This window comes from Pelodiscus sinensis, chromosome 5, assembly GCF_052426305.1.
Source record: "Pelodiscus sinensis isolate ZL-2025 chromosome 5, ASM5242630v1, whole genome shotgun sequence".
Lineage (NCBI taxonomy): Eukaryota > Metazoa > Chordata > Testudines > Trionychidae > Pelodiscus > Pelodiscus sinensis.
Window position 1 is genome coordinate 65,840,216 of NC_143056.1, and position 18,106 is coordinate 65,858,321.

Here is an 18,106-nt window from a genome sequence, read left to right on the forward strand (position 1 = left end):
ATTATTCAATGTTTGCTGGGGGCTGGGCCGGCAGCCAGTGCGCTCCGTCCCACTCCTGACGAGCACCCTACCATCCCACACTGCTGCCTCTGTATCAAGCAGCATTAAAAATTGGCGCTGTGCACAGATGGACTTTTGCCTGCCCAGGGCTTATTGGTTAATCGTATTGTCAACTACACGTTGACATCCCTAACCACTGTAATGGTGATAAGTTGGTTCAGATGTGCCTGTGGCTTGCAAGTTTAAAAAAAGAGAGCGTGTATGAGTAATATCAATTTATTGAATTAACTAGAGTAAACTGGAGGAAATAAATCTCTTATATGAAGAGTATGGAAAACATTTCTGAAACAAAAACCGTCTAAAATAGAAAATAAATGGCATTCTATTACTTCCTGCCGTAATATTCACTAGCCCGTAACTAGTGCTCAGATGTCCAAGCTTGGCAAATAGAATACATTAAAAATGTATGTCAAAGCTAAATTTGCTACAGATCAATGGCTGAATATTATGACTATATAAAGCCACAGCTGAAGCGGAGTGTGAGGACTGCCTAGCATTCCAGCTGCTTGGAAAGCCTCAGGCCTCCTCAAAGAGGTCTTTAGTTCCAGCTCCCACATAAGGACATTCATCTTTTAGATAGTTCTAGCAGTTAGAACATGTGTTCTATGGCTTGAAAAAACTGGGAGGCCTACAAGTTCATCTCCGCAATGCAGGCTGCCTTGGCACTGTTCACAGCCTATGGGGGAGAAGGCATAGAGTGCTTTTGCTAAATTAGCAACCCTCCCCTCCCCCCAGCAACTGATCACACAAGTTCTGTAGTCCAACTGCCTTCCAACCTTTAAGGTAACCATAATATCTGCAGGTACTACAAGAAAAGGGAAGGGACAAGATTACAAAGAAAGAAAATCCACAAAAAAGGGCTTTGGTAAAAGTCTTAGTTGGCTTAAGGGAGGGAAGGATGGGGGGGGGGGGAGATCACTGTTGATTTTAACAGCACATGAGCAAGAGACTATGAAAAGGGCTGAGCTCTAATAAAGCACAGCCAAGAACTGCTGCTCAGCTGCACCACAGTCTAAAGCATGAGTTCCCAAACTGGGGTGTGTGAGGAAATTCCCGGGGGGAGGGAGGGAGGTGGCGAGGTGACCCAGTCTCCCCGCCCCCCACCAAGTTTTGCTGCTATTTTTGTTTTTCAGCCCTGGTCAGTTAGTTGTTTCTTCTTTTTTTTTTTTTGCTCAACAAGTTTTGCTGCTATTGTGGGGGGAGGCGTGACAGTTTCTCAAAAATCCAAAAAGGGGTGTGATGCTGAACAGTTTGGGAACCACTGGGCTAAAGACTGCTGAAAATTGAAACTGATCAGTTTATTTTCATTCTTGAAGTTGACAAACACCAAAAGAAAACAGACAGCATATCAATGTAAATTAAGAGTTTCAAAGTTTTTTGTTTCAGTAATCTAAGCTGTTACTAGCATAAAATATTAACACAACATCTGTTACAGTATACCAATTATTTGAGTATTATAGATGTGAGTTTCACCAACTTAGTTCTGTAACCTGGCATTCAGCAGTTTATTATACACTAAGACTCTCTTTCAGAAATAAGATTTAATCACTAAGGACTCAAAAACTGAAATCTCCAGCCGGATAACAAAAGCTACGCATTATTTTTTTAACTGAACTTTAAAGGAATGTCCTCTAAATTAGGAATGTTTAATGTGTTTACTCAAGTAAACATTTAACTGCTGAAAATTACAGTGGTTACATAGTGGCTCCTCTTGCACCCAGGCTTCCATCTGCCCTCCCATACTCCTACCTCTGTAACATAGGCAGTAGCACTGGAGATGGGGGGGAGGGAGGGATAAAAGAGGGAAGAGGGCAGACAGCTCCCCAGAAGCTGATGTGTGCCAGGAGCCAGCTTTTGAGCAGGTTCTCCGGGCATACCAGGAGCCTGTGTATAACTGTTAAGGTTAACCGATGAGCCTGGGATCAATCACAGCTCATCGGTTAACTGTGAACATGGTTACACTTTCACATCACTACTCTTAGTTTCCCAGGTTACTGTGGAAACAGAGTATTAGTTTAGATTTTGGAAACTTTCATGCAAAAGTAATGGAAAACAAGAAAAATGAATGTTTTTCTCATGGGCAGATGTAAAAAGGTTTAATAACTGCAGTGTTAAAAAAAAATCTTTATTTCACCCTTTGCATCCTAGCCTCAAATTTTTTTAGTATTATATTTATCTTCACAAAACCCCTTGCAGGGAAGAACTATTATACCCATTTTACTAGTTAAGAACTGAGGCATAGAGACTAAGTGATTTGCCCCCCCCCCCCAAAAAAAAAATCACAAAGCAAACCTGTGGTGGAGCAGGGAAATAAATCCAGGTAGCAGGAGCTTCTATAATTATCCTGTTGTCCTGCTAAAGGCTGGCTATAAAAACCAAGAGAAACCCTGTATCACCATCTGGTGGCTAATCACAGAAACTTCTAACTATTTGATGCTAAAAGACTTATAAATTTAAAATTTGGCCCAAGAATACAATGTAGCAAAGGAATGTTAACGAAACACAAAATCACAGTAAACTGACTCAGTTTCCCAATCTTTTAAACAGAGATTACCATCTCCCTATGAAGTAGGTAAGTTAAGATCAACATCTGTATAATACTTTGAACATGAAAAATAATACATAAAGTGTTAAGTATTATTTTCAGTGCTGGATACAGGAGTCTTGTAAAAATGAAGAAAAGGTTTGGTGGCCTCATAAGAGAAATATGGACAATAAAGTGAAATATATTTTGCTTACAGTGACTCAGATACCAGGATGCCAGCTTACAACCAGGCAATGGTACGATTGAGTCTTAAATGCTGAACTAGAAGGATGAGATTGGAACACCTCTTATTAATCAAATCTGACACATGAACTTAGACTATACTGAAGGTGGGTAAATGATGATTCTTAAAGCAGTTGTCTTTCAATCCTGGTAGCAGTTTCAGCATAGAGGCCATGGAAACTGAGTTATCCTGGGGTATGTCTAGACCCTCCCCAGAGCAATCATTTAAATTATGTATACTTTCATTTAATTTTCCAAAAATTGACTTAAGGACCTGAGCAATAACAAAACATCATGTTCAACTGACGCACATAGATTTGTGCATGAAGTGTGATGAATGAAGACACACGTGGAGCGGGGGCCAAGTTAGTGACTTTGTGCGAAGGCTTCCCTGGGCTTCACAATGTAGAGCCGCAGGGTGGGGGTGGGGTGTTGAATGAAAAGGCAGCCGCAGAGCAGAGCTGCAGGTGGGGGAGAGGGGGGGAAAGAGATACACACACGTGCCTGATGAATGAAAAGACACCTGCGGAGTTAGGAACTTCACACGCAGGCTTCCCTAGGCTTTACAATACAGAGCTGTAGCGGCGCGGGGGGGGGGGGGGGGGGGGGGGGTGACTAGTTGATAGTGCTAATCAATAAGCTCCTGCTTATCAATTAGTCGACTAGACACCAACATCCCCAATTATTCCATATCCAGGGCTGACAAGCCAGAAGCAATCACTTCAACAGTGCTAAGTTTTATTAAGTAAATAGTAGTGAGACTAAAAGCAAAGGTGTTTTTTTAAAAAATGAAATCTAACAGTACCAGCAAATTGAGGTCCCAAGCTGACAAGCACACACTTAGGTAAGCCCAGGCCAACTAACTTGTGTTTGAATTATGGGGATAAACATATTCATGTAAAAATTCCTGCTGGACCAAAGCCCAGGCTCTGAGATCAACCAACTTACTGGGTTTTAGAGCCCAAATTCTAGTGCAAAGAAGAACACAGGAGGCCCCCAGCTTGAGATGCGATCAGTTCCCGGGGAAGTGTTGCAAGTCGGGGGTGTCATAACTCGAACCCTCATTTATGATAGGCACCGTACGCTGTCGAAAATGCGGGCCGAACACATAAGTAGGGGTTTTTTGGCCCCTTCCGCACTTACAAAAATGGTTTTAAGTGCGGGGGATCAGAACTTAGGAGGTTGCAAGTCAGGGGCCTGGTGTACTACACTGCTACCTTTAGTCCCATAGTACACACCCAAGTCAGCTGACCCAGATTCACTGCCACAGGTTTTGGGGCTTTGTTTTTTTTGCAGTATGGGCATACCCTAAGAATTTACCTGAACAATCAGTTGTGTTGGTATTTGCCAGAGGGATTCAAAAGAGTAGCAGAAAGAAAACATGATAAAAAGATCCAAAAAGGGGGGCCCAGAATCCTTTTCAGAACAGCATGTATCACACTGCAATCCTTTTCTTAGAACAGCGATCATCAACCAGTAGATCGGGATCTACTGGTAGATCTTGGAGCTTCTGACAGGTGACCCTGACTGGTTTGGCCAGGAAGCTCTCAAGCACTGGTTCTTCAATTGCCCCTCCACCCACTGTAATGCTGCTCCTGCCTCTGCCTTGGAACTGCCCTCCTGGGAGCCTCCTGCTTGCTGTGCAGGGCATGGGAGGAAGTAGAGAGGGTGACACTGATGTCAGGGTGTCCCCAGTACACCCACTTCTTTACCCTATCTTCACACAGAGAGGAGATGGAGGGAGTTTGGCAATGCAAATCTGTCACACACACACTGTATGTGTGTCTGTCATTCTCACAAACACACACTGACCTTCACTCTTCTTCCAACCCAACACATACATGGGGGGTGGTTGTTACTTTTTGCACTGCTTGCAAAGTGTGTTATTTTTGGGTTTTGACTGGTCCATGCATTTCATAATTTTCATTTCTTACGCTTACATTTAATTCTTTGAGTAATGAGTTCTCAAATGCCTCTAGCCTGTCATGGCTGGAGTAGTTATCGCTGTGGTAGTATTTGTTCCTGGACATGGCTGGCATATCCCTGTAGCCCTTGAAAAAGGCAGAGCAGGGGGTCTCTACATGCTGTTCTCACTTGCAGACACCACCCCTCCAGCTCTCATTGATCAATAATGGGGAACTGTGGCCAGTAGATGCTGTGGGCTTAGTGCCTGTAGACGAGGGGCAGCACATGGTGCCATTGCTGTACATACCAGCTGCTTTCAGGAGTGGTGCAGGGCCAGAGCAGGAGTAAACCTGTCTTAACTCCACTGCTCCACCACCCGGAAGCCATCTCAGTTAAATAATGCCCCGGCAGAGCCTGCTTCCTGAATCCGTCCCAGCCCTGAACCACCTCCTACACCCAACCTCCTACCCCAGACGTGAGTCCCCCTGCATCCAAACTCCTTCCCAGAGCTTGCACCCTGAAACCTTCCCGGACACCAATCTCCCACCCTGGACTAAGACCACAGCCCCTCCCACACTCTGAACTCCTTGGCCCAAGAGCAGAGCCTACACCCCAATCCTCTACCCCAGCCTGGTGTAAGTGAATAAGAATGATGAAGGAAGGGGGATAGCATGAGACGGGTGAGGCCTCAGAGAAGGGGTGGAGCAGGGCCAGGGTCTCAACAAAGGGGCAGGAAGGAAGTGAGGCAAGGGTATTTGGGTTTGAGGTAGATCTTATGTTGCACTCAAATTGAAAAAGTGATCTTGTGGTTAAAAAGGTTGGAGATCACTTCTTAGAACATATCTGTTCAATGAAGACCACAAATCCTAGACCTCCTCTGAGGGAAATAGTATCTCATATAAAATTTCAATAAACAAAAGGAGCCAAGTTAGCAAGAGAATAAATGGAGTTACAATTACTTTCAAAACTATATTTATTAAAGGATTTATGACAGTTATGCAGAGCTCATTTATTTTGGAAGTTGAAATTCAGAAATATTTGGAATGGTTCATAACCGAAATGTGAACAACTCATGTAACTTTTTTTTTAAAAGAAAATTGTTGTGGGTTAATGTGTTCAAATGTCTCAGAGAGATATGAACACCTACAAAATCTTCATCAAGCACTCTTAAAATTACAGTATCCACCTGAGAAAGTGAGGAAACAGATTGACAGGGTGAGATGACTAACCAAAAGCCAACTACTACAAGATGGGCCCAACAAGGAAAACCACAGGATTATCACCTGCCATCTCTTACAACCCCCAGCTGAATCCTCATCAATGATCTACATACAACATATCCTGCAAAATGATGCCTCACTCTCACAGACCTTGGAAAGCAGGCCAATCCTCACAGACAGACCCCCAACATGAAGCAAATACTCACCAGCTACCCACACACCACATCACAGAAATACTAACTCAGAAACCAACCCCTGCAACAAACCCCATTGCCAGTTCTGCCTGCATATCTACTCAAGCGACACCATCATAAGACCTAACCACTAACAAATGAATTAGGTTATTAGAGCATAAGGTTTCGTAAGCTACAACTCACTTCCTCAGATGAAGAGGAAAAAAGAAAGCAAGAGAAAAAAAGAAAAATAAAAGGACACAGAGATGGAGTGTGACAGAGAAACTGTAGATCTGCAATTTATTTGCAAGCTTAACACTATTCCTCTGGGTTTGATTAGGACCAGGGAATGGCTCACTACAAAAGCAATTTTCCCTCTAGTGGTAGTCACATCTCCTCCTCAACTATTGATAGTTGGTCCCATCTACTCTGACAGAATTGGCCTAGTTAATACTGGTCCTTCACTTGATAAGGTAACTAACTCCCTTCTTTTCATGTGCTAGTATATTTATACCTGCTTCTGTAATTTCCACTCCAATGCATCTGACAAAGTGTGTCTTTGCCCAGGAAAATGTACACTCAAATGTGTTAGTCTATGGTAGCCATCCTGCAGCAAAAAAAACGTCAAGACCAGACTTCAAAGAGAAACTGCTGAGCTACAGTTTATCTGAAAATTTGACACCATCATTTTAGGATTAAACAAAGATTGAACGGCTAGCCAACTACAAAAGCAGTTTCTCCTCTTGGTGTTCACACCTCCACATCAGCTGCTAGAAGTGGGCCTCATCCTCCCTGACTGAATTAACCTAGTTATCTCTAGCTTTATTCTTATATTTATACCTGCCTCTGGAAATTTCTACTACATGCAGCTGATGAAGTGGGTCTTTGCCCATGAAAGCTTATGCTCCAATACATCTGTTAGACCAGGGGTCTCCAAACTTTTCAGCCCGAGGGCCGCATTAACTATCAAACAGCAGTTCGGGGGCCGACTACACACTTGAGGTCCAAATAAAAAACAATCAAAACATGGATGTTGTTTTTAATTATTTATTTAATATTATTTTATTCAGTTATTATTTAATAACACATTGATACACTACACATGAACACCTGTATTAGTGTGAATGGTGAAATTGTTTCCTGGATGCCAAAATAGCAGACATTTCTGGCTTTAGATTTGTTGTCCCTAACATCAACAGTGACCTGAGATTATCATCGGACAAGTTTGTTCTCAAATTGTTCTTCACATATTTCAGACGTGGGGAACTCAGCTGTTGCTTCAGCCATGAAGACCTTGCACTGCTGAAAGTGCGTCAAGTTGTTGGCCTGTACTTGTTCCAAAAACAAATTCGCAGCATGCCAGGCACATGCTATGGGGCACTGCATTAATGCACTGGGGAAAACTCACCCTTCAGGCCAGCGAGAAGAAATCCAGAGAGTGAGAAAAATACTTAAAAGGAGCAAGGGACAAATGAAGCATTAAAAATTAACGTTTTTCCTCACCTAGAAGCTGATTTTAGGCACTAGATCTGGTGTTTTAGGAGAGATCTGAAAGAATTTAATATTGATTTAAATCAGGGGTCACCTTTTTAAAGTTCCCGCCGGGGTTCACGTTCCCCCGCACGTCGCCGGGCAGGCGTTACCACCACCGCCCATCCTGCCCCTGATTGGCCGGCTGCCCTGTCAGTCTGGGCAGGGGAACGCCGCCCGTGCTAACCCCCGCCCCCTTTGCTGCCGCGCGGCCGCTTGTCAGCGGAGCGGCCCGCTTCTCCTGCCCCGGCGCGGCGTGAGTACACGCCGCACACCCCTGACAGGGCCCCCCCACCGCGGCAAGAAGGGCCCGTTCGGCGGCGCCCCAGGGACGGTCTCCACGAGCTGGATGAGAGGGCCTCGCGGGCCGCATCCGGCCCGCGGGCCGTAGTTTGGAGACCCCTGTGTTAGACTATAAGGTGCCACAGGACTCCTTGTCGCTTTTGCGGATCCAGACCAACACAGCTACCCCTCTGATACTAGGCTATACAGGCAGTCCCCGGGTTATGTACAAGATAGGGACTGTAGGTTTGTTCTTAAGTTGAATCTGTATGTAAGTCGGAACTGGCATCCAGATTCAGCCGCTGCTGAAACTGATCAGTTTCAACAGCGGCTGAATCTGGATGCCAGTTCTGACTTACATACAGATTCAACTTAAGAACCCCAGGCTCCGCAGCTTTGCTCTGCTTTGCTCCCCGTCCCCCTGGTCTGCAGACCAGGGGGACGGGGAGCAAAGCGGCGGAACACGCGGGCAGCGGACAGCCCAGACGCGTCTGTGCTGTCCGCTGCCCGCATGTTCCGCCGCTTTGCTTCCTCTCCCTGGTCTGCTGGAGACCAGGGAGAGGGAGGGACCCGTTCGTAACTGCGGATCCAACGTAAGTCGGATCCGCGTAACTCGGGGACTGCCTGTAACAGTGTTTCCCTAATGGTATTTCATGGAACCCAGGAGTTCCATGAAGTGAAAATAAGGGTTCCATGAGAAAATTCCATTACAACAACATTTTTTATTAAAAAAATTAATATTATATGAGTTTTCTTTTTAGATATGTGCAATTAAACTAAATGTTGATCTCGTGACCTTGTTTAGCATTTGTTTATTATTTTCCTTACTTATTTGTGGTCTACTTTTTCAGCTCCATATATTAGACTGTTATTCGGGGTTCTGCAAAATTCTTTCAAGTTTAAAAGAGTTCTGTGGCCAAATAAAATTGGGAAACATTGGTCTATAATGTGCCACAAGACTCGTTGCTTTTTAGAAGCATAGGTGCTTACTTTAAAATGCATCATCTTCCAAAACGTGTGTCTGATATTTTGGCATATTACAAGACCAAATTAACATTTTCACCTACATGTACCCTTCACCAACCTCACACACTGGATATATTTAGATGCAAGTTCACCCCTGTTTTCAGATGTGCTACCATACCTGAGTGACAGAGTGAGTATGGGCATAAAGCAGGGCAGCTACTACCGGCACAGTTCAGATACCAGTATAGCGGTCGGGGAGGAGTTAAAGATCTGTAAATAGGCGTTTGCTTTGATGCTGGAGAAATTCTGCACAACCCAATGGCAAAAGATCAAGAGCAACGGCGTTAGAAAAAACACACACACTATACTGCAAGAGCCATCCCGCGCCGCCTTCCTAGCCACGGCCCACTGTCACCCCCTCCCCCCGGCCTGTCTCCCCCGACACCCCCTGCCCCGCCGCCTCTGCACCCGCTCCCCACCCCACACACATTCCTGAGCCATTACCGATCCCCACCCCCTCCAAGGGAGCAGCATCTCCAGGCGCCGAGCCCCTGCCCGCCAGGACTTTACTCACAGGCCGCGTCCTCCTGGTCCCACGACAGCGCTGCAGCCCCGCCGCCCATCACGCGGCTCGAACCGAGCAGGCCCCGCTGCCTACCCGGGGCCGGCCGCGGCTCCCCCAGGAAAACGGCTGAGAAGCGCGACCCGAGAGGGAAGCGCGGCGCAGGACCAGGGGAGCGTGCGCTCCCGCAGCCAATCCGCGAGCGCGGCACACGGCCTGCACGCTGGGAAACGGCCGTTTCTGCGGATCAGGGCCGCGCTTGGCCTGTTGGCTATTGTAGTTTTTTGGGAGCGGAAATTGCTGTGGTCCATCGCGGCACCCTGCCGCCCGCCAGCAGCAACGCTGATCACACAGGACCGGATGGGGTCCTGGTGCACTTTATATGGTGCGATACGTGTACTTGGCACTTTGCAGAGCATGGGAAAAGGCTGCAGCCCTGAGGCGTTTGCCTTGTAAATCACTAACAAGCAGAACAGCTCAGTAGCCGGAAGCCATGGAGACTTTGCTGAGGCGATCATGGGAGAACTCAACATCAGAAAAAGGGGCATCATATGCTTACTAGGTCATCACAGTCTACTTTACGACTATATTCTGCTGAGGGACTCTTGGACTCAACTAGTCTGGGAATCAACACAATCCTAATGAGTAGCTAATAAGAGAATAACTGCTATTTAAATGTAGACCTTACACTGCTATAGAATAGAATACTATCTGTTCCTTGGCTCTGAACAGTAACTTCCCATCCCCAGCAAATGTAGTTTTTCTTTCTGTCTATTCCTCTTTCCCATTATGGGCCTATTTCACTACCCTTACAGGATAAGTGGTGTGTTACTCTGAGACTAGTCTTACTGATAAAACTGAAAAAGAGATCAGTTCAAAAGCTTGGTTCGCTCATCTGAAAGGAAAGCAGAGGGAAATGGTAGTTTCTGTGGCTCAGGGCAGCAACTGGCAATTGCCTTTTGACAACTGTAGTTTTTTGGAAGCAGAAATTGCTGTGGTCCATCACAGCACCATGCAGCAACATTGATCAATAAGAGATACTACCCATATCCACCCTGTCTCTCTCATATCTTGGGACCAGTAGGGCTACAGGGACATTGCAAACAGCTACTGATATGATACAGAGATTTTTCAACATGAATAAAGGCATTAACATTTGCCCCTATATTGGGGAAGGGGAAGTGTTATCATTCACTATATGTACACTTGAGGTCGTGTTATTGATTCTAGTCTGCAGTTTCAGAAACTTTGGTACATTTCCTGATCTCCCTTACATATTCTGGGGAAATTCACACACATACAAAATCATAGAATCATAGAATACTACGACTGGAAGGGACCTTGAGAGGTCATCGAGTCCACTCCCTGCCTCCATGGCAGGACCAAATACTGTCTAGACTATCCCTGATAGACATTTATCTAACCTACTCTTAAATATATCCAGAGACGGAGATTCCACAACCTCCCTGGGCAATTTATTCCAGTGCTTAACTACCTTGGCAGTTAGGAACTTTTTCCTAATGTCCAACCTAAACCTCCCTTGCTGCAGTTTAAGCCTATTGCTGCTTGTTCTATCCTCAGAGGCCAAGATGAACAAGTTTTCTCCCTCCTCATGACACCCTTTTAGGTACCTGAAAATGGCTATCATGTCCCCCCCTCAGTCTTCTCTTTTCTAAACTAAATAAACCCAGTTCTTTCAGCCTTCCTTCACAGGTCATGTTCTCTAGACCTTTAATCATTCTTGTTGCTCTTCTCTGGACCCCCTCCAATTTCTCCACATCTTTCTTGAAATGTGCCCAGAACTGGACACAATACTCCAACTGAGGCCTAACCAGCGCAAATTGAAAAACAAGACAAAATAATTATGGTTTTTACATGTAGGACTTGACATGTTAGACACCAATCAAGAGAAGTCCTTACAAACGAGTGAAAAATCACCCTACAGGCTTCCTGCCTGCCCAGGCTGGGGACTAGCACTGGGACTGAAGCTGAGACAAGAGGCACGACAAGGCTCATAAGACAAACAAAAATATTTCAGAAACCCAGCGTCAACATCCAAGAGCAGGAGACAAGCAGGATCCCGCATCGCTGGGGAAGAACAAAGGTCGCTGCTGCAGACCCGGCCCCGCTTGCTGAGAGCAGGAAAGAGACTGACAGTCAGCGCGCATGCTCGGAGCTAGCTCGGTGTTCCGGCTTAGGTCGACTGACCTCCGCTCTCCGCCATGTTGATTGTGCGAGTCCGCGCGGCTCGCTCTTTTCTCGCTCTGCTGGGTGGCGGTCGCGACAATGGGGCCAGCCGCCATGCTGAGTGTGGCCCACGAGGTGCCTTTCTCTCCACCATGTTGAATGTGGCTCTTCCTGGTTTGCCGGCAGGTGGGCGGTGCTGAGTTCCGGTTCCAGTTCCGGTGGGGCGGGCGGGGTCGGTGGCTCTGCCTGCCGGGCAGGTGTTGCTGGTGCGACGAGACTCAGTATGGAGCATTAAAGCGACGGCTCCGCTCGCGGTCCGGACTTGGCGGTGGCTGTGAGAGGCGCCAGCTGCAGGTGGGAAAAGGCGGAAACCTCCGGGTGTGGCGCCCGGTCGGAGCGGGGCGGCCTGTGTTGTCCTGCCCTAGGCGGGGTGGGGTGGCGCGGCGCGGCGCGGAGTCCTGGTGAGGTGCTCTGGGCTAGGCTGGAGAGCGCTCTTGCCCCCCCCCCTCGCCCCCGGGCTGGCTCCCTCTGCGCGCGTCCGGCCCTAGTGCGGGATCCCGGCGGGAGCGGGGGTGACACCACTACTGGCCCCTCTGAGGTGCAGTGGGTGAGCAGCTGGCGCTGATGGGGACCAGGGGATGGGGCCGCCGGGGCCAACACTGCCCGTCTTACCTACTTGATAAACGCGGCATAGAGCACTGGTGCCCCAAACTTAGTAGTGCCCCATGCAGCCGCATAAAGATAGCCTTGTGTGATGATATATGGGTTTTTTGGTCTCTAGTGTTTGGTAATATTCCAGTGTTTTTTGCAATGGAAAAAAAAGCAAGCACAATTCTGGGATGCATTAATGCAGGGGTTCCCAACTTTTCCGGTCCTCGAACCCCCCCTTGGCTTTTAGTAAACCTTCCCGTACCCCCTATTCAATATGAAAAGAAATAAATTCTAGACTCTAGAATCCACAACTTTTTTCACTAACACTGCTACTTTTGGAATATTTCAATTAGGATAATCTAGTTATTTACCAAATATTCCCCGCACACCCTTGACAAGCTTCTCGTATCGTATGCGTACCCCAGGTTGGGAGTCCCTGCATTGACGGGAGTGTTGTGAGCAGAACAGGAGAAGCCATTCTTCTGCTCTACTCTGCGCTGATTAGGCCTCAACTGGAGTATTGTGCCAGTTCTGGGCATCACATTTCAAGAAAGATGTGGAGAAATTGGAGAAGGTCCAGAGAAGAGCAACAAGAATCATAAAAGGTCTAGAGAATGTGAGCTATGAGGGAAGACTGAAAGAATTTGGCTTGTTTCTTTTAGAAAAGGGACGACTGAGAGGGAACATGATAGCAGTTTTCAAGCATCTACAAGGGTGTCACGAGGAGGAGGGAGACATTGTTCTCCTTGGTCTCTGAGGATAGGGCAAGAAGCAGTGGGCTTAAACTGCAGCAAGGGAGGTTTAGGTTGGACATTAGGAAAAAGTTCCTAACTGTCAGGGGTAGTTAAGCACTGGAATAAATTGCCCAGGGAGGTTGTGGAATTTCCATCTCTGGATATATTTAAGAGTAGGTTAGATAAATGTCTATCAGGGATGGTCTAGACCAGTGGTCTCCAAACTTTTCACACCCAAGGTCACTTTTTAAATGACAGAACAAGCCAAGATCTACAGCCCTGCCCCTTCTTTGAAGCTCTGCCCTCTGTATTCTCCTTCTCTCCATCACTTGTTATCCCCAGCCCTTATACTGCTGCTTTTTTCCCCAATTCTTCTGTAGGAAGAGGTTTTTCCAACATTTGGCCTGTCTAGACTGGACCAAATGTCAAAAAAAACTTCTTTTGGAAGCCCCCTTATTCCTTGTGGAGAGAGGAATATAGAGGTGACCGAAAGATCATGTTTGCTCTTCCACTAAAAGAAGTGGAAGAACAAATGCAGAAGAATTTTTCTGGGCTATCTCCAGAATCCTGAAAAACTCCTGCAGTCTAGCCATAATCTTGCTGGGTTGAGACAGGATATGTAGGCTCTGGGGTGGGGATGAGGGATTTGGGTGTGGGAAGGGGTGAGGTGTGCAAGCTCTGGGAGGAAATCTGGATGCAGGAGAAGGTGGATAAGGGAACACTGGCTCTGGGAGAGGGTGCCAGGCTGGGCAGTGTTGGGGTCAGATGTAGGGTTAGGGTACTAAGCAAGCCACAGATTTCTGAACCCTCACATCCAGGAATTTGGGTTTGGGTATGTGAGGAGCTCAGGGCAGGGGGTTCTGGTGTATGATAGGCTCAGGTCTGAGGGAAAGGAGAGTGTAGGAGTGTTATGATGCTGTGGCCAGATGGGGGCTTGGCTCCAATTTGGGGTTTGTTGGCCTTGCTTCATTTTTAAATAAACTACTGTGTCAAACAAAGTTTTTTGCATTGTCTTTATTTCTGAGAAGGGCAGGGAACCTGTCTTGAGTCCGGGGTCACTGACCCAAGAAAAGTCAGTTGGGGCCACACAAGTGAGATGCAAAAAAAACCCTCCTCCACCCCGTCCCCCTCAAGCTTCACTAATGTGGCCCCAACTGTGTTGGTGGGAACAGGGGATATAGTATTGGGGAAGGGTGCAGGTGGGTGCTTTGGCAGGGGACAGGGTGCCAGTGGGGACAGAGTTCTGTGGCTCGGGATGGGAATGAGGACAGAGTTCGGGGAGTGGGGACAGAGTTCTGTAGCTGTGGACAGGGGAGTGGGGACGGGGCGGGGGGGGGGCAGTGGAGGCAGAGAGTCCCCTGCATCTGCCTCCTCCCAGGATTCTTCTCGCCACTCTCCTCCCCCCCCCCCCCCCCCCCCCCCCCCCCCCCCGGAAGCCAGTGCGTGCCTCCTCCTGGTCCAACTCTCCCCCCTCCACACACACACACAGGGAAGCCTCGTGTGCCAGCTCTGGGGCTGACACCCCTTCCCCCCCACACACACACCCCGGAGCAGGGAACCCTCACACACGCCTGCCCCAGGGTTGACTCACCCCTCCTGTGCAGTGCAGAGAAGTCGCTGTGTTCCTCCTCTGGAGCCAATGCTCTCTCCCGCAGAACGCTTGGCAGAGCAGCTAGCGCACTTCCGTAATCGCCATTAGTGGTGCTAAGCGGCGGGATTCTGTCCATCCCCGGGAAGCCGACACTACCTCCATTTTCACTTAAGGTAGGTAGTGGGGCTTCTCGGGGGTGGGGAGGAAATGGCAGGGGCGGAGGGGAGCTGGGCAGGATGCCTCACGATTGACTGGTCGAGGCCTTGCGAGCGACCAGTCGATCGCAATCAACCTGTTGATGACCATGGGTCTAGACAATATTTGGTCCTGCCATGAGGGCAGGGGACTGGACTCGACCTCTTGAGGTCCCTTTCAGTCCTAGTATTCTATGGTTCTATGTGGGAGTATCTTGGATTTTATATAGAGGCATTATATTTTCTGCCTTATCTATTCTTTTCCTAAAGTTCCTAACCATTGACAGTTCACACTGAAGAATATCAGCATTCTTTTCAGGATGCATTTAGAAGAGCAACTTGTTTCTTTTTCCTTATAGAGCCCTTTGTTTCTGCAGAAAGAGTTTGGGATGGTTACTAGAGTAGGTGATGACAGAAGGAAAGGTTCTGAGGAACTTGGAACCCTCTTGCTGTTTGTTGCTTTTGCAGCACAAGCAAACAGTGCTTGTATTTATCAAAGCTTGCTCTAGCTGTAGAGCATGTGATAAATGGCATGTATCTTGTTCCGTGTTAGGTTTTAAATAACTAATTTGATATTCTTTCTTGCAGGTCCAAATAAGTGAGATCCTTTTACTCTCTTTCAGTAGAGTAATGCTATGCTGTCAGGTAGTTTGAAAGAAATAAAAATTCTGGTTTTCATTGGCTTAGAACTTAAAATTGATGGGTCCTGCCTCCCCATCAGAAAACTGATAAGGCAGCAACCTCTGTAAGCTATATAGATATTTAACAGCTTTTTCCCTAGTTCTTATCCAAATGTCTTGAGGTGCTTTATGAACTTTTTTTATTTGTATCCTTTGGTATATATGGTTGTGACTATTTTCTTCCACTATTTGATCTGAGGAAGTGGGTCTGGCCCACGAAAGCTCATCTAATAAACCATCTTGTTAATCTTTAAAGTGCTACATAGTCCTGTATTTTATGAACTTTTAGTTATCTGAGGTTGGTAGCATTTTTTGAGAAGAACATAAAAGATACTGCAGAATCACTTCGCCAGTCTGTCCCATCATTTGGGATGGAACACAATTATGGTTTAATAGCACACTGCAACGGTGCAGTCAAATGAATAATCTATCAAGTAGAATTTGAAAAGAACTTAGGAAAGTGCTATGTAATTATAGTGGGCTCAGAAAACCTAATACCCCAGTGTTTAATACTCCTTTTGTCATGAAAAATGACATTGGGTGCTTAATGACTAAGTGAGATTGATCCTTGGTGTTGTGAGTAATGGGCAAAACTATGCCTTCAGCAATATGATGCCCACTAGTAATCCATATTGTGATATTAGTTCAGTATTCATCTAGGAAAAAATGTTTTACATCCATTCTGCTCCTCACAACACTTCAGGAGTTGGAGAAGCTGCTTAGGAAGGCTCTGCAGGGGACACAGGTCCAGAGGCACAGTGATTGTGACAGTTTCCCCCTCCCCTCCACGCTTTTTGAAATGGTCTTGGATACAAATATGCTAAACTTGAAGATGCTTTGGACAGGATACCTCATGTAACCGATCAATTCTAATGTCTCAATCTGCTGGATCTGTATGTCTTGTATATAAAGTTAGATATGGATTAGAGAATGGTTTATGATTTTAAACGTGCAAATGAAAGGATGCTTTCAATGCTGGGACACCTCAGTGTCTGGGTAATAGCTGGTAAACAGCCTCCTTTGTCCTTTAAGTCTAAGCAGAGGTCGGTCTTAAGAAGATCTCTGACCATCTAGTAAGGTCTGACCAGGTGATTTTTCATGGAAGGGGAGACTGTACAAACAAAGAATTCCCGACCAAAAAGAAAGCTATTTAAGATGCAAAGTTTTCAGGCTCTTTGTCTTTTGCTGGCTGTACGCATCCAAAGAAACAGCCAGAGACCCCAGGGGGAAAAAAATCTTCACTGGCTTGGATGGTTAGCTGAAATAAGAACAGTTTTAGGATGACTTTGCAATAAGCTTTCATGTGTTAGAACTAGCTATGCATTTTCTGGTTTTTAGATTTGTAATTTACTTTGCTCTATTTTCACTTACAACCATTTAAATCCTATTATTTTTACTTAGAAAAATCACTTTTATTTACTATCAAACACAGTGTAAATAATTGTTACCTGAATGGGGGAAGCAATCAATGTGTACATCCTCCTTCCATTGTTGGAGGTTTGCCTGAATGATTTTTGGGGTTCTAATCCCATGTGGGAATTGCATTCCTAGAAGCTGTGCACAAAACTGCATTCTCAGACTTGAGGTATCTCAATTTCTGCATTGTTCTTCAGGGGGGTGGTGATTTCAGCTCTGTGCCTTGGCTAGGGGGGCTCAGGAGTACGTCTAGACTACGTTCCTCTTTAAAAAGAGGAATGCAAATGAGGGAAATTAAAAATGCAGATGAAGCACTGATGCACAAATCTTGTACTTCATTTGCATAATCTCTTCTGATCGCCTTTTTCGGAGGAGATTTTTTTTTAAAAGCAGTCTAGACGGGGTTCTTTCGGGGGGGGACCTGTTTTGAAAGAACACTTATTCCTGGAAAAAAATGAGGCTTACAGGGTTCTTTCGAAAAAAGGTTTTTTTCCCAAAAGAACCCCATCTAGACTGCTTTTTAAAAAAAATCTTCTGAAAAAGCGATCAGAAGAGATTATGCAAATGAAGCACAAGATTTGTGCATCAGTGCTTCATTTGCATTTTCGATTTCCCTCATTTGCATTCCTCTTTCGAAAGAGGAATGTAATCTAGATGCACCTCAGGAGAGCTGGCCCAGCAGGACTGGGTGTTGAGATGCCCTAGGGAGCAATGAGGAGAGTGTCAGTGGCTCTGTCAGCTCATTGGGAAGCAGCCCAAGTGGCCTTCTGTGACCACACACCATTAATGGTGATCTAGAAATTCATTCCTATGAGTACCTCACTCTTTTGTAAGTCTAGGTACAGTTATCAGAAGTGCTTATGAATGCTTTTGGGACAGCAGCAGACTATACAGTAATCTCTTAGGTTTGTGTAATAGGCACAGTCATGAGAGGGCTGTGAATACCCTGGTCATGGGGTATTCCAGAGGCAAAAAGTTGTCTCTTTGGATAAGAGAAAAGCTGAACATACTACACAAAGACTACTGAAAGAGCAGACACTGGTAATGCCATTTCCTTTGTGCAATATGCCCAGGAAGATAAGCAAAGTCAGGAAGGGTGCAGAATGGTATCTCCCTCCTCCTCCTCCCCTCCTCCCCCAAGCCTTCTCACATTTGTTTTGTTCATTTTTGTTTTGTTCATTTTGATGT

General features: G+C 46.2%; 2 protein-coding genes across 5 annotated transcripts in view; one reads left to right on the forward strand and one right to left on the reverse strand.

The window, feature by feature from the left end:
* ZNF106 (zinc finger protein 106) overlaps positions 1 to 9,651 on the reverse strand; it is an 82,687-nt gene extending 73,036 nt beyond the window's left edge. The window contains exon 1 of one of the 3 annotated variants that reach the window (XM_075927230.2): positions 9,478 to 9,651. The gene's annotated coding sequence lies outside the window, so the exon portion shown is untranslated. The remainder of the gene's footprint in view (positions 1 to 9,477) is intronic. The other 2 variants (XM_075927229.2, XM_075927231.2) reach the window with 2 other exon arrangements.
* Positions 9,652 to 11,846: 2,195 nt separating this feature from the next.
* SNAP23 (synaptosome associated protein 23) overlaps positions 11,847 to 18,106 on the forward strand; it is a 47,724-nt gene continuing 41,464 nt past the window's right edge. The window contains exons 1-2 of one of the 2 annotated variants that reach the window (XM_014579666.4): positions 11,865 to 12,006; positions 14,693 to 14,801. The gene's annotated coding sequence lies outside the window, so the exon portion shown is untranslated. Of the gene's footprint in view, positions 12,007 to 14,692; positions 14,802 to 18,106 lie in introns of both variants that reach the window. The other variant, XM_006135398.5, reaches the window with a different exon arrangement.